Below are 14,146 nucleotides of genomic sequence, written 5' to 3'. Positions count from 1 at the left end.
CTTGCATACGCGCCATCTACCGGATTATAATGTTTGCTATTAGTCATCAAACGTACAAAACACCATGAATTGAACCTGATTCAAGTACCCGATTGGTAAAAAAATAATTAATTGTTTTTGTAAATTTCGGTGTTATATAATGATAATGTTGTATGATCAAGTTCCAAATTTTTAAATATTACGACTTGGGTCATTTAAATGAAATTATTTCGTGAATTGAACAATACCATTTGTCGCGAGAGTATAGTAATGCCATCTATTGTTTTACGAGTCAAACATATAAATTGGACTACGGAGTTCCCATTCTTTGTAGTCTAATTTTTCTATGGTTTCGGTTATCTAATGAACTGCTAAGATTCTGCAGGAACTGCAGTACGTAATTTGAATTTCATACGCAAGTATAAAAATGTTATGGACGTAATGGCATCTATATATTTTTATTTTTTAATAAGTTTTATGTGTTGTGACGTTTGACGTAAATTGAGTTTATCATTTAACAAGTAGAAATATTCCGATCATATCTCAATCACTGGAAGACTAAGTGCTTGCTTATTCAATTAAATACCTATGTAATTGTTGATAAATTTGATAACTCAGGTCAGGTGTATCTACTCACGTAGCGTAAATAAATACCGTGCGTAGTACAAAATGATAAGATTTTAACAATCCACGAGCAATGAAAAATGTACGATACTGGAATATAAATTCCATTGGAGGTAGGTCTGACTGAATTTCTGCGCAAAAAATATTGACAATTAGGTAGGTACCTGTTGTAACTGTGTGGGATGTGTCGTTGGTTTTTTATTATTTTGGTAAGTTGTTAAGTAGGTACCTATTTCACATTTGTGTAATATGCGTATTTACCTGGTTACCTACCTACACACTTGTACAAACTACTTAATTTATTTATTTGTACATTCGCGACTAATATAAAGGTAGGGTAGTTTAGAGTTAGTTAATTTTTAGTAACAAGAATTTTTGCTGGTCGATCAATAGAAGTAGTGTACTGCTACGTCTGCTACTGCCGTTAGACATGGAAATTGCAGAATGTAGCGGTTATCAGTAAAAAACAACAATTTCCGCAGGTATTCTCAAAACCCATGATCTTTGATCTCGACTTACCACAAAACCGCAACAGTGAAAAATCCAAGTTTGTCAACACACAAAACAGTAATCCGTTGCACAAGTTCACTGTAGTGTATTAGCTCTAAAAACACACTTATTTCACACACAACACACGAAATCCGAGAGGTTAATATCGACCGTAACAAATACGCAAGACCGGCGCAGCGTCCGACCCCCGCGGCTTATCAGCTTACACTGGCGAGCGAATGAAACGGAACGAATGAACGGAATGCCGGTGACCGAATGGAACGAGCGACATTACAGTATGTAGGCCCGTTAAACCGGCTTCGTTTAATTACTATTAAGTACAGTAAAAACGGAAAATTGTGTCGTAGGTTTTCTGATTGACATCGATTTTTTGTTCTTTTCTTTCTTTGAGACTTTGAAGATGAAATTGCCTACCCTTATTTTCTTCCTACACAAACACCTACATACGCGCTACCTACAAGCATCAATTAAGTAATTATCTTTTCATTGTTTTTCCACACAATTTAATAACGTGATTTCGTTTTAGTAGCAGTAGGTAGGTATACCTATTGGATAGGGTTAGGTTGGTTGTACCTACCTAAGTTCTTACAATGTTTATCTGTGTGACATCTGTTTGTTTCTTTAGTATAGTACTATCTGTTTATATTATTGTCAGAGCATCGTTTCACTAACAACTGACAAGGCAACAAAATAAACAAACCTAAGTATAAATTGTATTATTTTATTTACCGCCAATTAACGGCTAATTTACCCTACATTTTTGAAAATGTTGCAAACGGGCATTCCAAAAAAAAACTTTTTTTTCTAAAATAGGTCACGAGCCCTTTCGATGCTACTAGGTAAGGTAGTTTTTCCACTTCGTTACCATTTTTCAAACACTTTGTACAGCAGTTACAAAGTGGAAAATATGCAAAATAATAGAAAACTTTGAGACCATTTTTTGTCCTAGATCGAAAGGGCTCGTGATTCTGAGTAGAAAAAACATGAAATTTATTACCTACTTTAGAAAAAATATATTCGGTGATTGTTCTCGCGAAAATGCCCAAACGTTAAAACTGTTGTGAGACATATTCAAATTCATCTACTAGTCGACATTGATTCTGATGGTAGTGTCTGTCCGAATGGCCTGCTATTCACATAAACATGTGATGACTAGTGCTAATTTCACCCAATTTACCTTTCGTACTCTGATCATCTCTACAAACAATACAGCTGTGAAAGTAGGTGACTAGCGAAAAGTACGGCTGTATCAATAAAGGAAAACCATTTTCTATTTCTTCGATAGTTTGTTTAGAAAGAGAGTGATATGAAACGAACGCGTGTGATGAGATGACAGGCGATAGAATATTAATATGTATATTTAGTTTATTTACAAAACAAACAGCCATTTGCAAATACGTTTTACAAAAAGATACATAAATCTAGGCCTAGAGTTTCCTACATTACTGAATAATTAATTTCAAGTAAAAATAGTAAACAAAGTTACACACGAAGTAGTTGAGTACACACGCAAGGAAGCATCTTATATACTTAATGAAATATTAATACAGTTAACAAGAAAACGGTGATTGCCGAACCGTGTTGTTGAAACTGGACAAATTATGAGCAAAAATATCAATATTATTAATCGAACTGTTATAAAAGTTACAAGTGCGCCTAAAGAAATAGTTTTCAGCGTAGCATACTATGTAATAATATTAATATTATTACATAGTATGCTACGCTGAAAACTATGTAATAATATTAATATTATTACATAGTATGCTACGCTGAAAACTATTTTTATGGATGAACGACGATCCAAAGTCAATTGGACAAGAGCAGCGGGCCGATTTTTGAGTCTCACGCGTTCGAATTCAGAAAATTGTCACTGAAAGTAATAAGCAAGTCACCGTTTTCAACCGGTATTTTAGTGACTAAATCCCGTATGCGAGATTCAAAAATCACCCTCCAGGTGATAATTTTGAAAACAAAAGAATGGTTACAAAAATGGACACAAAATAAGGATTAGGAGGAAAGGAGGCGGAACATCTCTTCATTATTTAGGACTAAGTGGAGTAAATGTAAAATATCGTAACACTCAACCACGTAATACCTTAATATATAAACTTCTTTATACAAGTGTCTTGTACACATATATTTACATATTTTGTTGTGAAATAGAGCGTATCATGAATGCAAATCGTATTAGTTTAAATCAATATATTTAGACCGTTTATTATTATGAAGATAGCAAAGCATACAAATATAAACTTTTTAACAAAAAAATAAAACCGCCTTCAAAAATAAGCGCGTTACAAAACACGGAGAAACTAAAAAGCAAAAAATAATAAACCTTTGAATTCAGATTTCTTATCGGATTGCAATAATCTAAACATCCAAATTATAAACAAATCAATTATTTTTGTAGTCGGTACCAGACCTGTTCGTCGCCTTGCTATTTCCTGTTTGCCCCACCCAACCATACGCAGGCTGGCCCCGACTCCAAAAATAATTGATTTGTTTATAATTTGGATGTTTAGATTATTGCAATCCGATAAGAAATCTGAATTCAAAGGAATTTTTTGCTTTTTAGTTTCTCCGTGTTTTGTAACGCGCTTATTTTTGAAGGCGGTTTTATTTTTTGTTAAAAAGTTTATTTATTTGTTGATTTTTAGTGGTTCCTATTGATATGCATCACTAACCAAATTAGTAATTATCTACACACTCACCGAATCTTAAACAGTAATCAACATGGATTCCAGAAACAAAAGAGTACAAACACACTATTGACAACTTTTACTGATGAAATAAATAACTACTTGGCAGAAAAACAATTTGTAATAGCTATATTCTTCGATTTTAAAAAGGCTTTTGACACATTAGAGACTGATACTTTGTTACAAGCTATGGAAGAGTGCGGGGTGGGAGTGGGACGGCCGCTGAACCAATGGTTTCGCGACTACCTCACCGCGCGGTCCTTCCGCGTGAAAGTCGGGTCGACGCTAAGCGACGAGCAGGCTGTCCGCTGCGGAGTGCCGCAGGGCTCGGTCTGTGGGCCCCTCTGCTATCTGATGCATGTCAACAGCCTTTGCGGAGTACTGCGCCACTGCTCTGCGCACATGTTTGCGGACGACCTGTGCGCGCTACGCGCCGGCACCGACCTCGAACAAACATGCCGACTCGTTCAGGAGGACGTTGATGCCGTCGTCAAGTGGTCTCACGACAACGGTATTGTATTAAACGCCGAAAAGACTAAACTAATACTAATACATTCTCCTTACCTGACACCTTCAAACGTTACTCCATCCATTTTCACACATAGTTTAATTGCTTTCATAATAGATTGATAGCTTGTAACTGTCAACCTATAGAAAGAGTAAAGAGCGTTACATATCTCGGCATGAAAATTGACGAAAACTTCTCCTGGACGTGCCATGTAGATCTCATTTGTAGCAAATTAAGAATTTTATTAAGTAAATTTTATCATCTTAGTCATAAAACCCCTATTCGCACGTTAAAATGTATTTATAATTCTTTAATAGACTCCATCATAAGCTACGGTCTTGACTGCTATGGCCTCACCTTTAAAACGAATATAGAAAAACTAGAGTCAATACAAACCCGTTTCCTCAAACTACTTGTTAGCAAAAAAGTCAGAAACAATTGCAAAAAAGATTACAAACAATTATTCAAAACATGCAAAATTTTACCTGTGTCATTAAAACTTAAATATATGTTAGCTTTGAGGAACCATGGCAATCAAGACCTTATTGAACAAGTTAACCATAGCCATAACACCAGAGCCGTATCAGCAGGCAAATATGTAGTTCCTAGAGTGTCGAATTACTACGGTGATAGGACACTTAAAAAACGCATACCCTACTTACTGAACTCATTGCCAAGTGACATAACACAGGAACAAAACAAAAATACCTTCAAAAGACGGTTAAAAAAGTATCTCTTAGAAACTCTATAAGGGATCGTCTTCCTGCATTTATGTTTATGTTATTTTAATGTTTCTGAAATGTCAATTTTGATGATATCTGACTGTTAACCTTAGAAGTATTTGATTTCTTGACTCCACAGTCAAACTTATAACATAGTTTTGTGGAGCACTGTATATTTTATACCATTGTTACCTTTTATTATAATAATTAAATAAATAAATAATAATAAATTATATGTATCAGTCCGAATATATGTACAGTAGTGAAAGAATTATCCTTTAACTCCTAACCATTGAGGAGTTGACCTTCCATCATCAGCTCAGCCACATAAAGTTATCACCATCAGCGGTAAATACTGGTGTACCTTTAAAAAATACACTAAAAACATTACATGCGCCTATAACATTAGAAGAGTTCCCTCGATTTCTCCAAGGTCCCATCATCAGACCCCGACTTGGTGCCAATGGGACCATCTCGGGGTTATACCTGACCGAAAGAAAAAAAAAATTTGAAAATCGGTCCATGATTCTCAGAGATATCGAATAACATACATACAAAAAAAAAAAACATTCAGTCGAATTGAGAACCTCCTCCTTTTTTTTGAAGTCGGTTAAAAATATAGAACCAATTTCATACAGTGTTTTTTTTATTAAAATTCATGACTCCAAAATCGCGGAATGCTCCATACAAACGTTAGAAAGAGACAAAAAGCAGCCCATGTCACTCTCCGTCCCTTCAAATTTCTCCACTTAAAAACATGTCATTTCGTCGCTCCGTGCCCTGAAAGACGGACAAACAAACAGACACACACACTTTCCCATTTGTTATCTTAAATAATTTAATAATAATAAATCATATTATAAAAAAACCTAGCCTAAGAATTAAAATGAATAAAGAGAAATTATAATATTATTAATATAGATTATAATATACTTAAATATACTTTATTACACAATCACATCCAATGTAAGTAGGTAATAAGTTATTTTAATCCATCAGTGCCATTACTGAAATATTGATTAATTCGTTTTGGCGAATTGAGACCGAAATAAAACCACCATTCAACGAAATCAAATGAACGAATGAATGTCGCGCCGGTGAAAATATACTAATTGCTTTTCCTACTTTCAGGCGATTTTTGTTTGGCTAAATGCAAAGAACAACGCGGCGGCGGTTTGTGGCGGGAGTACAACTTTTAGACAAATAGCTGGTCATTGAACAGATATTATGAGGACGGCATAGCTCGCTGCTCGCCCTGTCAATTCCCTAGAATTGTGTCAAATTCTTTTTTTTTCTGTCCTGGGTACGTATAGCCAAATGCACAAACGCTCACGATAATATCTGTTTCTATTATGTCTATCGCTCTTGCGTATTGGCGCGACAGAGCCAGACTACATTTCTGTCAGCGTCTGGCGTCGACGATTGCCTTTCGGCAGTACTTACCGTCAAATCTCGTCATTCAAAAATAAATGCTCGTTTAGATGGCGCTACTACCTACTAGACCTTAGGTTGATGTTGATACCCGGCTAGATGACGATTTGATGACACTGATGATATTCAACTATCTTAATACATACATATCAGTCTAACAATACGGGTCAAAGTGTCAAAACGAAGGTTCCAGGATTGGTTTTTAAATGCCGAGATGAAATTAATCCTTTATAGGAATCCGTTCTCTTTGGAAATTAGTGATGAAGTTGCTACTAAATATGATAAAGTTAATAATAAACAAAGACAATCCTAAATGAATCAAAATAGTAAGGATTTCCTGGCGCTAGTGCCAAACTTGATTGTTTTGCTCCTGCCGGCATTGCAAATTAAAATAGACAAGGCGCCGGCTACATAGTTAGCTGTTCCTATCGGTTTCTATACCAAAGTTTACACTTGTCTGTTATTTTCTGTCGTGTCATGATGCATCAGAAAAGTGTTGCATTTCATATATACAAGCAGTGTACTTCACTCAAATGTGCACGCAAACAATGTGTCACAGTTTAGTTCAGTAATGCTGGGAGCAGGGAGCAAAATTATATACATAAGTATTTACGGCGGGGACGTATTTTACATAAATCCTCCCGAAGCAATGGGTAGACAAATAGAAGATGTGGACACAACACAAATCTGCAACTAGAGAGCGTACACCCATCTTAAAGGCCGGCAACACACCTCCAACACTTCTGGGTTTTCGCCGGGTGTCTATGGGCGGCAGTGATCGCTTACCATCAGGCGACCTGTCTGCTCGTTTGCCTCCTATCCCATAAAAAAAAAGAGATCGAAGGATAGCATTACTGCTGCAGTACTGCCAGCTTCACTGAATCCTCAAACGTCAAAATCCACAAACAAGTCTTTCATTATTCTCCATCTCCACCAACGGAATAAAAGCACTAGACTAGGTACTACTAAAGTTGATGTCGGAACTAACGTCACAGCTCTTTCGTAGACCTTATTTCAATAAAATTAAGGTTTAGCACAGGAAAATGAAGACACACAGGGCTAGTTGCTTTATCTATCTCGGGGAGACAAGTTATCACGGCATAAATTCCACCTTATCACGGGAGACACGACATTGTACTGTTAGTTCTTGTGGCAAAGATGTTTAGACACAGATAGGACTATGAACGTACCAGTTAAAATAATAAAAAATAAATAAAATTCATGATGTATTATCATTTACAAGCACTTGGGCTCACGTAGCAGTAAAGGCGCAGCTACATTGATTATTATTATTATATAAAGCCCCGTCTCCTTTAGAGAGAATCCTTCCTGAGAAATTTCAATTTAATTGGAGTTCTCTGAAAATATTATTACTGTTAATATTCTAAATTCATTCATAGAAATGTTTTCGTACAGCGAAAAAACATGTGGACTAGCTTTTCCAATAAAGCATAAAAAGTCTTACCTGGTAAGAGACTTTACAGAAATGATTATTTCATATGAAGCATACCTGTAAAAGAAATACGCCGTGTAAATATGTTTTCGCAAACATTTCATTATTGATATACCTAGTTTTATTAACGCCTGTATATACAGTTAGTATCAAACCTCGTAGTATCTCACCTCGCGTATGTAAACCACACCCACAGAAATAGATATTGCTCTGAGAACGCACCAAAATTATCTGACATCATGAATGGCACAAACCATAACTTTAACAGTTTTACTGTAGAGCGGAGCTATCTTTGCAAAAGTGGACCTTAATAATATACAATGAGGTCAATGAGGATCACTCAGTTGACGATGGTAGCAGTAATCTCGCAAATTATCTCAATATTCAATATCTCATCGAAGCTCTTAAAGTTGATGACGACGAACTTTGCGAAGTGCCCCTGTACAAGGGTGCTTCGTTGGCCGTGTTTGGTCCGACGGTTTGGGTTTGTTCGGACTTTGGAGTTTGGGAAGGTCATTTTAAATCGTTCCTTGACTACACGTGCTAGATATTCTGTATAGGTAGGTATGCCCAAGATAAGTTCAAGGAGGGAACAGAAGCGATAGATACCAAATCTTTTTGTACGTATAAAGGAAAAATCCGGCAGGAATCGAAGCTGCTTTGGAATGCTAGTTCAGAGGGAGTCTAATAAAGAAAAATAAGAGTTGACTAGATTTAAGCTGCTGATGCATATTTAAACTGCTGCAATGCCCCTGGTAAATTTGAACGTGGAGACTTCGATTATGATGGAATTTATGTGACGAATATTATATTTATATTCTAGGCTTAAAAAGAAAGTATCATACAATTTTATTTTGAACGATTCGTGAAATATTGCGTGTAACAGTTTTGATGCGACATACATAGTTACAACGGCTACGGAGCGTCAAGGATTAGCAACAGGTAAACTAACTAACTAACTATCGTGGCTCAGTGATCCAAAGTGAATCTTGGCCTCCGAAACGAGAGATCGCCACCTGTCCCGATCCTGCGCAGCCTCTTGCCAGTCTCTGACTTGAAGCCGACGCAGATCCTCCACCACACTGTCCTCCCAGCGGTACCTGGGTCGACCCGCCGGGCGGCCACCAGCCGGTCGACCCAAGAACGCTATCTTGACAGCCCGATCGTCTCCCATTCTGAGTAAGTGACCGAACCAGCGAAGTCTGTGGGCTTTCGTTTCGCCGATGATATTGGGTTCGGCCACTAACTCCTCGATCTCAGCATTTTTCCGGACCCTCCAGGTGCCATCGTCTCTCTGAATAGGTCCCAGGATCTTGCGAAAAATCTTTCTCTCCGCTACCAGGAGCTGACTTTCTTCTTTCAGTGTTAGTGACCAGGCCTCACAGCCATACATAAGGATAGGCCGTATGACGGTTTTATATATCCGTAGCTTGGTATGTTTGCTGAGAAGCCTGGACACTAACACTTTATGAAGGGCTGCACTGCACCGCAAGGAGTTTTGGATACGTATTTGGATTTCCTCCTCTCTGGTGTTAGTGTCAGTTACAGTGCATCCAAGGTACCGAAACTTGTCGACTCCACGATAGACGGTACCTCCTACATGAAGACTATCTCGCCGGATGCGTGTGTTCTTGTAGCGTTTCATGTGTAGGTATTCTGTCTTTTCCTGGTTGATCCTGAGACCTAATCTAGACGCCTCTTGTTCCAGGACACTGGCTGCCTCCGCTACTTGTTCACGGCTTTCCCCTAATAAAGCTAGGTCATCTGCGTACCCTACCACCTTGTGCTTACCGTTCAGCTCTACCCCAATGTTCAAAGTCAGAACCTTCCGAACAACATGTTCTAGGGCTAGATTGAAGAGCACAGGTGATAGGGCATCCCCTTGCTTTAGGCCGGTCATAACCGTGAACTCTTCCGACAGTTCATTCCCTACTCTAACTCGCATTCTGCTTTCCCTGGTTGCTGCGGTGATTATGGCTACCAGTTTTTTGGGGATGTTAAAGTTGATCAGAATGGAGTATAGAGTACCTCTATCGATACTGTCGTAGGCCTTTGTGAAGTCCACAAACAATGAGTGCATGCTTTGTGCGTACTCCCATTTCTTCTGCATGAGTTGCTTGAGCAAGAAGATCTGATCCGTCGTGCTGCGGTTTCTTCGGAAACCACATTGATAGTCCCCTAGGATTCTTTCAGCGTGTGGCTCCAGCCTCTTTAGCAGCACGTTGGATAGAATTTTGTACGCCGTTGTAAGTAAAGCAATTCCTCGGTAATTTGTGCACTTCTTTTTTGAGCCTTTCTTGTGGACAGGACAGATAACACCCACGTTCCATTCTTGTGGCTGTTCCTCGAGCTCCCCTATTTTTAGCAGAAGCTCGTAGATTTTCGATTGGACAGTGCCACCGCAGTTCTTCCAAATCTCGGATGGTAGCCCATCAATGCCGGGAGCTTTATTGTTTTTTAGACGCATGATGGCTTGGTGAACCTCCTCGAAACTAGGAGGCACCTCGGGATCGTCGGTGCTATTGTTACCAAGGTGAGTTGGTGTATCTAAGGGCGGGCAGTTTAGCAGATGCTGAAAATATTCTTTCCACATGCTTTCAATTTCAGCTCTGGATGTGATAAGATTGCCACTGTCGTCCTCTAGGACTTGAGTGGTAGGCTTATAGCCTTTTTTGAAAACATTCAGTTCTTTGTAAAATTTTCGGGTGTGGTTAGCCTTTATCAGATTTTCCATCCCCCGTACTATGCCATTGAAGTGTTCTCTTTTGGCACGTCGAATAACTTTTTTGGCTTCTATTTGCAGGTGTTTGTGCATGGCTTCCCATTGAGTATTCTGTTCGGCGAGAATTTTGTATTTTCTCCTTTCCTCTATAATGCGATCACAGTCCTCATTCCACCATTTCCGTCTTTTCTTCTTTTTCTTACCACCCAAGACCTTTCGTGCCACATTATCTACTGAAGTTTTAATGTCTTCCCACGTCCTGTTAATGTCCTCATCAACTTTTAGGTCCTTAAAACGATTATTGAGTTCTAACTGAAATTTACTTTTTATCCCATGATCTTTTAACTGTTCTATGTCAAATTTGAAGTCCGGTTTTTGTGCAATTTGTTTCTCAATTTTAATTTTAACTTTAATTTTTATGGCTAGCATGAAGTGGTCACTGTCACAATCGGCACCTCTGAAGCTCCTGACATCCTGTATAGTACTTTTGTGCCTGTCGTCTATGAGTACGTGATCAATCTGGTTAACGGTCTGTCCATTGGGAGATTTCCATGTACCCTTGTAAATGTCCTTATGGGGGAACATAGTGCTCTTTATTACCAAATCTTTGGAAGCTGCGAAACTAATCAGTCTGAGTCCATTGTCGTTGCTCTGGACGTGTTTACTATGTTTCCCGATAGTTGGTACGAAGATGTCCTCTCTTCCAACCTTTGCATTAAAATCGCCCATAACTATTTTGATGTCGTAACTTGGCAGTCGATCGAATATCATTTCTAGGTGTTCATAAAATTCATCTTTTGTTTCATCGCTGGTCACCTCTGTAGGCGCGTAGACGTTGATGATTGATAGATTTGCCAGTTTGGTTCTAAAGCGAAGGACAGATATCCTGTCTGATACCGCATCGAATCGAATCACGTTTCCTATATATTTCTTATTCACGTAGAAACCAGTGCCATATGAATGTTGCCCAGAGTCACTCCCGCTATAGAATATAATTCCATTATCAACGTTGCATTCCCCATTCCCCGGCCATCTTACTTCTTGAAGAGCTGCAATGACTACGTTGTACCTTAGAAGCTCTTTCGCTAGCTGGTACATGGCTCCAGGTCTAAATAGGGAACGCACATTCCATGAAGCAAATCGGAGGTCCTTATTTCCTTGCCTTGAGTTGTTAGAATTGGGATCGGATCGTATATTCTCTCTTTTCGGTTTCGTAACTTTAGTTTTTTTCCGTGGGAGGGGTGTTAACCCGCCGCACAACCCCCGATATGCTGGAGGACCACACCCTACGTTGGTTAGCGATTCCATCGGAATTAGCCGAGAAGTGTAGCAGTGCTGTACTACCGACCGTTCCCCCATCCACCACCCAGGGGACGCTAATAGCTAATAGCAACAGGTATTTAAATAAAAATAAATGTAAACAAAATCTACCCTCAAAAGGCTTCTTATGTCAAATTAGGGTAAATGAAACTAAGCAAACCAAAAACCAAACTAAGAAGATTAGAGACAGGTCGATCAGTGGCAGCAGCGCTTGGTTTTTGGTTGGTTAAATGAAAAATGTTGTAACTTTCTTACTTCCTGTGGCGTTACAACCTTACAACCCTTTGTGGGTCTTGGCCTCCTCTACAGTATACTTTTCTGCTTTTCCATTTGCTCCGGTCTATAAATTATTTGTCTACTTTCTTTTAAATACCTAAAAGTACAGAGTATATTAGGCACCGTATATGGACGACTCAGTAGTTCTCAGATCTCCCGCGATCGGTATTTGGCTCTCCCGCACGCGCCGCGCGCGTCCTTGGCAGGGACGCAGCGCGGCGCGGCGCGTACTGACGCGACCGGCATCATCCGGTCCCGCATGTACTCTCTGCACCTCGCTCGCGCAGAGCGCTACTCAAGGACAAACCGCGCGGTGCAAAATTTGTTAGAAGAATTATTACTGAGTCGTCCTTATACTGTGGTAATGGTGGCTACATGACAAAATTGACAAATCGAACAAGGCAATTAGCGTTTAATTTCCTGCTTTCATACACGATGACGTGACAAATACTCCCAATTACGTAGGCGTAAACTTTCCTAGTTTCCTCCCACTGTTTTTGTACCAACTTGAGCTGCAATACATAAATGGCAGTATTAAATCTTATTACCTGACCGTTTGCCAATTCACTTTTCTCTAAACTCATGATTTATACACCGGTAACATAGCACCAAGTGATATATGTTAAGTTTGCGTGCTACGAGATAAGGATTAGGAGTCATGGAACCTTGTTGAATATAATTTATTTATTCGTAAGCATAAATAGAGGAACGGAAATTATACAAAAAAACCGGCCAAGAGCGTGTCGGGCCACGCTCAGTGTAGGGTTCCGTAGTTTTCCGTATTTTTCTCAAAAACTACTGAACCTATCAAGTTCAAAACAATTTTCCTAGAAAGTTTTTATAAAGTTCTACTTTTGTAATTTTTTTTATATTTTTTAAACATATAGTTCAAAAGTTAGAGGGGGGGGGGACGCACTTTTTTAGGGTTCCGTAGTCAACTAGGAACCCTTATAGTTTCGCCATGTCTGTCTGTCCGTCCGTCCGTCCGTCCGTCCGTCCGTCCGTCCGTCCGTCCGTCCGTCCGTCCGTCCGTCCGTCCGCGGATAATCTCAGTAACCGTTAGCACTAGAAAGCTGAAATTTGGTACCAATATGTATATCAATCACGCCAATAAAGTGCAAAAATAAAAAGTGGAAAAAATGTTTCGTTAGGGCACCCCCCCTACATGTAAAGTGGGGGCTGATATTTTTTTCATTCCAACCCCAACGTGTGATATATCGTTGGATAGGTATTAAAAAATGAATAAGGGTTTACTAATATCGTTTTTTGATAATATTAATAGTTTCGGAAATAATCGCTCCTAAAGGAAAAAAAGTGCGTCCCCCCCCTCTAACTTTTGAACCATATGTTTAAAAAATATGAAAAAAATCACAAAAGTAGAACTTTATGAATACTTTCTAGGAAAATTGTTTTGAACTTGATAGGTTCAGTAGTTTTTGAGAAAAATACGGAAAACTACGGAACCCTACACTGAGCGTGGCCCGACACGCTCTTGGCCGGTTTTTTTCCTTTAGGAGCGATTATTTCCGAAAATATTAATATTATCAAAAAAAACCGGCCAAGTGCGAGTCGGACTCGCGCACCGAGGGTTCCGTACAAACCTGCAAGGTTTACAATTATTAAAAAAAAATATATTATGTGATGTAACTAAAAATTTATGGTTTTCGTAATTTTTCCTTTATCTATGCTATAAGACGTTGCTTCGTACCAAATTTCAAGATTCTGAGTTCACGGGAAGCACCCTGTAGGTTTTGATTCCCTTGCAAGTGTCGAAAATTTGCGGCATAAACGGCTGTATCTTTTGATTGCGTTGGCTTAGAAGTTTGATTTTTTCACAGCTTCAAGGGACAGTAGACCTGAGTAATTGATATAAATTTCAGCTTCATACCTCCACGCGTTCCT

The 14,146-nt window shown here is 38.8% G+C and overlaps 1 protein-coding gene across 1 annotated transcript in view; it reads right to left on the bottom strand.

Annotated features, from left to right (window-relative positions):
• Positions 1-1,306, bottom strand: part of LOC125229125 (SH3 and multiple ankyrin repeat domains protein 3) — a 216,151-nt gene extending 214,845 nt beyond the window's left edge. Inside the window, exon 1 of the mRNA XM_048133904.1 lies at positions 1,123-1,306. The gene's annotated coding sequence lies outside the window, so the exon portion shown is untranslated. The remainder of the gene's footprint in view (positions 1-1,122) is intronic.
• Positions 1,307-14,146: the final 12,840 nt, after the last annotated feature.

This window comes from Leguminivora glycinivorella, chromosome 8 (assembly GCF_023078275.1).
Source record: "Leguminivora glycinivorella isolate SPB_JAAS2020 chromosome 8, LegGlyc_1.1, whole genome shotgun sequence".
In the NCBI taxonomy this organism is placed as follows: domain Eukaryota; kingdom Metazoa; phylum Arthropoda; class Insecta; order Lepidoptera; family Tortricidae; genus Leguminivora; species Leguminivora glycinivorella.
This window is presented reverse-complemented; position numbering and strand designations above follow the sequence as displayed.